Source organism: Hippocampus zosterae, chromosome 10 (assembly GCF_025434085.1).
Source record: "Hippocampus zosterae strain Florida chromosome 10, ASM2543408v3, whole genome shotgun sequence".
Lineage (NCBI taxonomy): Eukaryota > Metazoa > Chordata > Actinopteri > Syngnathiformes > Syngnathidae > Hippocampus > Hippocampus zosterae.
In genome coordinates this window covers 24,850,506-24,859,702 of record NC_067460.1, presented here as the reverse complement: position 1 = coordinate 24,859,702, position 9,197 = coordinate 24,850,506, and positions in this window count along the sequence as shown.

The following is a 9,197-nucleotide window of genomic DNA, read 5'->3' as shown; positions in this document are numbered from 1 at the left end:
TAAACATGCTGCTAGCTGCGATGTTTCTTGCCGGCAAAAACATCAGCGACATTGTGGACGGCGGCTCTTGCCATCCAGCTTCCTCCGGCGACTGGTCTGTGCTTGACCGGCGGTTGTCTCAGAACTTCGCCAACAGAGGGTGCTAACATTTAACTGCCAACGGGAAAATTCCTAGGAAGGGGTGGGGCCCATTTTCCCCCGTTTCATTTGAACCCGAAAAAAAAAACTCTGCCCGCTAACTAGTCAAAGACGATCAATGAAAATCATTTGGATGGCACAAGTCAAGTTTTGCAATCAGCCTTTGTCAATCATGCTTAAAAAGACCACCAAAAAACATTTAAAAATCCCTCGGGGCACCTCAAAGAGAAGGAGCGATCGGTGGCGGCATACCGATTTGCTGGTCCTCGGATCAAAATTTGACTGGAGCGATGCGTGATCCTGGACAAAAATGAATTTCTTTTCTTTGAAAAGGCGCGACGACGTTCGGGTGTCGTTTGCGTGAGCTTGTGCGCATTTAGCATTCCCGTCTCGGTGGCGGCGAGCGGCACGTTCATCTCTCCAGCCGTCAGTTCAAACAGCCTTTGTTCCACACGTGGACTCATTCGGCCTCATTGCGCCTGTCCGCCTCTTTTCCGAATGCCCGCCGGTGGCAACAAACAACATTTCGAGGGTTCGTCCCCTCCACGCCAACTTCCAATGTGTATCCTCACCACAAGAGAATAGAACATGCGGCACGATTGTTCTGCATGAGAAAAAAATAGAATAGTGATTGACATCCGGGCCACCAGGTGGCAGTAAAAGCCAACAAGCGTCCAATCCATTCAGCCGTCTGACTAAATACACGACGATGACGATGCGGCGAGGTGGACGACAAACATTCCTTGCGGGGACGAGGCCAAGAGCGCCATCATTAGCGCAAAGCGGACGATTTGAATTCAAGCGGATCCTTGCGTGCCAGCATTGGGCCCCTTTCACACTGGCCAAGCGAGCTGACAGTCTGGCGCGTCAAGAGCCGACGCTCCTTTCAAGGACTTTTCTTTTTGCTCGTTTTCTTGATGGAGGATTTGGAATAAATATCAAAATGGCCAATCAGGTTGGTGGCGCTTAGCGAGTGGCAACGCAAGATGGCCGCTGGAATCCACATCAAAGACTTCCACTTCCATTCATCGTTTGCCGAATGATTCCACGCGGTAGAAAAAGACAAAAGAAAAAAGCGGGTGCTCTTCAGCTAGGTGGAGGAATATGCAAAGACAAAGCACTCGAGGCGTCTTTCCGTCCCATCGCAATTACAGAGCGCCGCTCCGCTTCACCCGCGTCCATATTCATATCCACGCGTCCGCTTGGCTCGTAGCGACACGGCCGCCTTCGTTTTGTCCGCGGACCTTTGAAAGCATCGCCGCGTCTTCATTACGACTAATGGGATGGCCGCCGACTCGTCCGCACCTGATGGGCGTAATACGCAAGCGTGGACCTTGGACGGCGCCCATGGACGTGCTCCTTCAATCATAGAGCAAAACACACACACACACACTCACACACACACGCGCTCTCTCTCTCGTTGTCATTATTTGGTGCATAAATGAGCAAAAAATAAGGCACAGCTGGCAAGCGATGAAGTCAATGTCAGCCGTTTGATAAGAAGGAGAAGGGTTTGATTTTTTTTTTCTCTCGGAATTTTCCGCTATTAATATTCTCATTCATATTTTATTTTGGATGAAGAAGAAGAACAATTCATCATAACATTTTGCTCATAGCATAGCGGAATCCTTTTTTTTTTTTTTTAATGGAAATATGCCACAATTTGTCATTCTACTGGAACTTCTCTCCATTTTTCTTGGACGAAACAAATCAATCAATAAATCAACAGACTTAATTGTTGTAGTCGTGCAATCGTTTGGCCTTGTTCCCCGCTGCATCCGCTGGGGCTCAGTGCCACTTGCTCCGAATGCAAAAATCAGCCCCCTTTCAGCGAGGGACTGACTGACAGAGCCGCTCGATCATTTTTCCGACGAGGGACGGCGTCAAACAAATCATCCCTGGCTCGCGTGTCACGCGGCAAGCGCGGGATTTGACGCCGACTGAGGGCCGCGGCGCATGTCAGAAATCTCAATAAAAAGTCCAACAGATGAGAAAATTCAGAGAGTTCGGCGTGAGGGCTCATCTCCGGAGAGTCCCACCGACGCCAAGGAGAGCTTGGTCACTGGCTAGATTCAGAACTGCACCGTTTGTTATGCAGGCGGGTGGGCAGGTCGGTATGGAACGGAAAGTAGATTGAGCTAGAGCTAGCGAAGTGGGCCATACTGACGGTCAGGAAAGAAAAAATACAAATAAAAATCAACAGTGCAAGATATGCCAAAGAGCAGTCGCCAACAAGAGCAATTCGCTGACGCCTCCATTGAACCAAAACCATATGAAGAACTACGAGGCTTGACAAGTTAGACTAGCGTGAAAGAAAAGATGAGCCAAGTTGTGCAACACACACACACAAAAGCCTCGCCGAATTGCGCAAAGACAAACTGTACCATTTCACAAAGCAAGTTGGCGAGACATTCCTACGGTAAATGTGGCTTGTTGGCTAGCTAAGCGGGTACGGGACGCAACTAGTTAGCTGGCTTGCTAAGTATTAGGGAAGGTGTATGTAGCTAGCCCCGGAGCTATGAGCTAAGTATGAGGGAGCTAACGGGGTAAGAAGCTAACTAGCTAGCTGGCTTGCTAAGTATTAGGGAAGGTACGTGTATGTAGCTAGCCATACTTAGCTATGAGCCAAGTTAACGGGGGTAGAAGCTAACTAGCTAGCTTGTAGATAATGGGCGAGCAATGGGCGATCATGACAGTAGGCGGCTACATTTAAGAGCAATGTTGTAAGAAATGGTGTCAAAATGGTTTGTGATCGTAGTTTGCCCTTTATGGAAGGTTCAATTGTAAAATACAGGACACGTGAAACGCTCACATTCATTTTTGCGCTTTGTGCGCCCTGTTGACTGAAGCCTGTTTGGAGTGCGCGCGCACGCTAATGCACAGCTGCCTTTCCGATGACTCTCCTCTCCGCTGATTACAGACTTAACGCCACGCCAGGATGTTTCCATCGACAGCGCTTGTTTTCACCCGCTGCTTTGACTCGTAATTGCATGCAGATGATAAAGTGGGTGGGGGGGGGGCAATTAGAGCAGGTAAAGTGGAGGAGGCGGTCCCAAACAGATGTGTATCGTCTGCGCCGAGTATTTCATCATCAACACATTTGGCAGAAAGTAGCGAAATTGAAATTGGCTGGTGTGTTTGAATGAGGACGGCTGCCGAGTGGTGGGACGGCGGCCCGTTCGCATCCGACGCCGCCATCGCCGCCACAACAACATCAACAACTATGGCAACGTCATGTTTACCGGTAGTCTGCCCGGTTGCGAGCCAAGTCGGGACTCTCCAGGGCCAATTTGCCCGTCGCGTCAAACCCAAACGGCAGACATCTTGACACTTTTTGGGCGGGTCAACACATGCCCAGCAAATTTCATGTTGCTCAGTGAAATTGGCTTTACAGTTGGAGAAAAGCTCCTTCCCCGAAGACCGCTCAGAAGAACTTTCTTTTTTTTTTTTCTTCAAAATCGCAATAAAATGGCCGTTTTCAACCCAACTAGCTGATTTTCCAAAAAGGTGCCCTCTACACACCATAACTACTTGGGCCACACATAAACTAGCATGACTACATTTCAGCATTCTCCGTCGTGTACGCATGCTTCAAAGTTGGTAGCAATCGGCCAAAATCTCCAGAGCCAACGCGACGCTGCCGTGAAGCCAAATGGCTGACTTTCATCGTTTTTTTTTGTTCAGCCATGAACAACTTCCTGAGCTGTGTCATGACCAATTTGGACAAACGGTCTTGTTTTGCACGCACGCGTCCCACTTAACCTTTCGCACACCGCGAGAGGCCGCCGAGGCATTTGTGTACGACGCCGCAGAAAAGGTCACGTGCATTGAGGCCTATTGAGAAAAAAAAATGTCTTCATAAATATCACGTCCCTTTTGGAATGTTTATCGACTCCAGCCAAGAACAAACACATGCTGCCGGAAATGAAACGCTCCAATTTCTCCTCTTTCAGTTCCAAACACAACTTGTAGTTTGAACCGTCTGGTCTCGCTGAAACATTTGGCGGCGTTTGAACTTGAACAAAATGTTCCCCAAAACACTTTGTACTCACCAGAGATGCGGCTGAGGCAGACTTTCCTATCCGGGAAGTTTTCTGATTGCCCGATCCTCGGTCGCTTTCCAGAAAATGATGAACACAGCCTGTCTGAAAATACTGTAATCCAAAAGGTCCAAAGAACAACCTCATCGAGCCAAGAGGCCTGCTTCCATGCTGTCTCTGCTGAGTCCACACATACCTGACTTGAGGCGGCCATCTTACTTTTAACCCTTGACCTTTGAAGTCAGTTGACAGCTCTCAGTGCGGTGGCCATATCTGGCCAGTGGGGGGCAGACTAAACAAATGCAATCGTACTTGGGTCAATAATAAAAATAATAATAATAATAATACATTTTATTTATAAGCGCCTTTCAAGACACCCGAGGACTTCCAACAGTAGAACAGGACAACTTTATAAAATAAAAATAAAATAAAATAAGTTCAACTTCACACTGTAACGCGATAAATTACCCGTTTGGCTTCTACATTCAGCAAAGCAAAACAAAGAAACAAATTAATCATAATAATTGATGATGATTTTCTTGATTTGACGGTGACAACGCATACAGCGGTTACGGCGAATGCTAATTCTCAACTCCAGTGCCCGGTTGGGCTCGTCCCTCGCGAGGAGAAGCGGATCAGATCATGGAAGGATGGAAAAGTGATTTCCGATGCGTGGATTTCAAAGTGATGCGCGTATGCAAATGTGAGCAGCCGACAGGTGACAAAGGCGCCCCGCGGCTTTGATCTCCTGCAGGTTGGGGCGCATTTTGTTGCTCCGAATCTCGTGCGTTTTGCTTCCTCTTTTCTTCTTTCTTTTTCATTGACGCCACTGCACCAAAAGCAGCACTGTTGTATTTCAAGTCACACATTTGCGTGCCATTTGCAGTGCGGGCGTGCATGCGCCTGCATGCGTGTGGCTTCTTTTCACTCGGAATTCTGAAAAGTCTCGTCGATTTTTCATTCATCTCGTCTGGTTCTCAATCCGCAGCGCTCACGTACTGCAGTTGATTCTTTTTTCAAAGTGACACATTTAGAGAACAATATGCGCGTGCGATGGATGGAGGACTACTCGTAAGTACTGGGAGATCAATAACATTTCCGGGAGGCGGTCTCGTGCAGCAGAAGAAATTGGGTTATTGTCCCTGCGAGAACCAATGTCATTGGACCAATGACTACAGCAGATCAACGGCAAATGAGGACAATCATAACTGACCGGTGTTTATGGATCATGCCGCTCGATACCCGCCACTACACCACAAATTTATCAATATGCGTGTGTGTGTGTGTGTGTGTGTGACAAATGAGGCAGACGAGAGAGTGCCGAGGAAGTGCACGCGTCGCCTTTGTTGTGCGTCATCGCGCCAAACGGCCGTCACGGCGCCGCGGCTTGGCAGCCTGCTTTACCGCCGGCTACAGATGCTAGCTAGCTAGATGCTATGCTGTCAGTAGGGATGTTCTGTACCAGTTCTTTTCAGACCGATACCAGTACGAGTCCTCCTTTCTGGAGTATTCACCAATACCGATAGCAGGTGTTGATACCGCTAGTACTTTTGTTACATACAATTCGCCCCTCAAAACAATGAACAATCATTTTAGAGAATGACGATGGTGTATTTTTTTTTTTGCTGGAGTTCCTGTATTTCTCTTGTTTTGAAATGAACGGGTTCGACCAACCAAACGACTCAGTCAACAAACATCGGAAAGCGATACGTCCGCATCACCTTGTCCAGTTCGGGGAGATTGTTGAACGGCAAAGGAATTGCGCGGACGGTGCGAGAAGACGCAAGTCCCACGGGACCCTTGCTGCTTATTTCCTGTTGAAATTATTCATCGGAGCACCGCTCATTAAAATGGAGGGGCAAAAAAAATGGGGGGGGGGGGCGGGGTGACATTGTCTTGTTCGTGTGACCTTTCCTGCCGAGATGGGTTTGGGTGAGGGGACCCGGCGGGTGCGCCCGTATTTCGTCTGCATCTAATTGGACGATGATGCGCCCGCGTGGCCACGGGAATCGACCGCGCGCTCTCTTTGGCCTCCACAAATCTTTCGAGAAATATTCAAAAATCAAATCCTTTGTCCTCAGGTTGACACCTTGCTCTCATTTTGTTGGAGTCGTCATTTTATTTTCGGCGGCCGACCCCCATGTAAAATATTGGCTTTAATGATGGTCCAAATTGGCTCCTCTGCTTCCTGACCGTCGAGCAATTTCTGTTGGGATGATTTTGACTGTCACCATTTCCACAAACGCTTTGGCCGTGCTACAAGCAACAAATGTGACGACGCCTCTGATCCGCTGTTGCATATTCATGAGGAATCAAAGGCGGATCATTCAAATGAGATGAGGGCACGCCTCAATTGGCACTCCAGCTGATGTTTGGAAATCAATACTTACTCTATGTCGATTATTTTTCACTCTTCTCTTACCTCCCTCCCCCAAGGACTCTCTGCATGTTGCCGGCCTCGAAAAACAAACAACCCCCCACCCCCCAATGGCCGGCTATTTCTATTGTTCTGTGCTCAGATGTTCCCACAGGTGGCGAGAACAAAGTGGGCGTCTCTCCCGATGAATATGAATGAGGTGCCTGTGATGGGATGCGATCAGTGGAGAGAAGAGAGAGAATAATCATCAGGGCGCCCGCTCGACGGATGCTGCTTTTCCACGACAACCGCTCTCGGTCGAGCGCAGGCCCCCGCTCGACATTTTTGACGTTATTCATAGAAAATGCGACTGAGCGATGATGTCTTGTTGACATATTGGACGAGCACTGACCACGAGCTTTAATATGAGATGCGACGAGATGCAGTTTGTTGCGCAAGGATGTATGACCGTAGATGCGCAGCTAAAAATGTTTTTTTAATTTCATGTTATCATGTGAGGAAATATTAGAAATTGATTTAGCTGTGGAAAGCACACATCAGGAGACTTCATTTAAGGTGTGAGTCAATGTGACTCTATGCAAGTATAGTGTTTTGTTCTGTTTTTAAACTTTGGCGCACCCCCCAAAAAGTGGTATTTTTAATTAATTAATCTTTTTAATTTAAGGGTTGATTGAAACTGTAGCTCCAGATATAGAAAGCCCCAATCAAGGCATTTAAGATGAGGTCTGAGTTGATGTGCTTTGGTGCACCTTTATTTTTTGACTTTCGGTGCACCATTTTTGTTCGTCGGAAAACAAAAATGGTGCACCAATTAGGGTAGGTTGAAGATATATTTAAAGATCTGGAAAGCACTCATCGGGGGCTTCCATAGGACGTACAAGTTGGTGCACATTCATTATATTTGCTTTTTACCTTCGGCGCACCTTCCAAAGAAGTTAATCTTTTCTGTGCTTTAAATTATCATAGTTTGAAAGTGGATTTAATTTATAGTTGGAGATCTAAAGCAGCGGTCAGGAACTTTGAGACGATTTGCCGCCCACGGTTAACCACGTACCTCAAAGAAAAACAGCTACGGTTGATTGACAGGGAGGAACCACGTGGTCCGACCGCCCCTTACATTCGGGACACTCGGTCAATTTTCCTCGGCAAAAACTGGAGGGCTCGGAGTAAGGCGAGTTTTGCTTGTCATCTGACCTCCATTTTCTCATCTTGACCCCCGTCACTCATCAACACGTAACATGGAAGATGGCCGCGGACGTTGATGGAGGAGGCATTGGGCAGAGATGGGGAGGTGAGGGGGGGCGGTGTCATAAAAAAGTGAATCAGACGCAATGCTTTTTTCGATTGGTGCGATGACTGACAGTCTGCTGCTTTTCCATCGAGCTTATTGCAAAAAAAGGCTGCGGAACAAATGGAGGGATGCCGCTGTGAGGAGGAGGCAGATGGCTTCCATATTGTTCTTTGAAAAAAAAAAACAATGGGGGAGCAGCACTGTAAACAGGCAGGTGGAGATGGCCTCCATGTCATTCTGAACACAAGAAAGAGGGGGTGAAAACTTGTACAGCAATATTAACGTACTTCCATCATTTCCTATCATTTGGAGCATGTATGAACGCGAGTGAGAAGAGGACGGAGCCCAGTGGGATGCCCGTCGGGAGCCTCCTTTATCTTGCTCCGTGATTGGTTGATGAGATGGAGGACGAAGAGGGAGCTGGGAGGAAAAGCAATGTTCCACACGACTACCCATTCATTACCGCAAATAAATCTCCATTAAGACAAATGCCAGCCGCATAATCAGGCGACAATTACACACTTGCGATTAGTCCGCCGCCCCCAACGCACGCAGCCACGCACAAAATTGGGAGTGACATCCGCACAGACTCTCCAGCAGAACAATAAGGACTCAAAAGAACCTTGTTCGTTCATATTTTTGCTTCATATTTAGCCATCGACCGTTTTTGTTGGAGGCGGGTTGCCCCCCCCCCCCCCACACGGCTGGTTGCAAGCCACAGTCATAGGGCACAAAGACCAAGGCGGCCATTCGCACCAAAAGGACAATTCAGAGTCTTCAATCAACCTCCCACGCATGTTTGTGCAAAGTGGGACGAAACCCCAGCGCCTCGGCCGACGAGCCACACGCTGCTTCAGGGGAGGTTGTGCGCAGCAGACGGCGCGGGCGCGCAGTTGGAATACCGATCAGGTTTGTTCCTACAAAAAAAAAAAGTCCCGTCCCGAGTGGATCGGCAGGCTTCAAACCTGGGCTAATTCTGCCTGCGAAGCCACGTTATTAGCTTCCCACCGGCTTTTATCTTTTTTTTCCGGGGGAAACAAAGGAATGCTCTTTCCCTGGGAAGAGGCGATCGTCACGGGGATGGGGGGATTGGGGGGGATGCAGAGGAAAGGGCACAGGCGAGGAAAGAGAAAAGGAAAAATAAATGGAAAAGAGAAAGGACGGCCAATAGAAAAGGAAGGGAAAGGGAAAAGGAGAGAGGAATGAGGAAAGTGAAAAAGAAAAAGGATTTTGAAAAGGAAACAAGAGGTGAAAAGGAAGAAAAAGAAAGAAAGGGGGAAGGTGAATGGGGAAAAAAGGAGATGGAAAAGAAAAGCTGAAAAGGAAAAAAAGGGAACATGAAAAGGAAAAA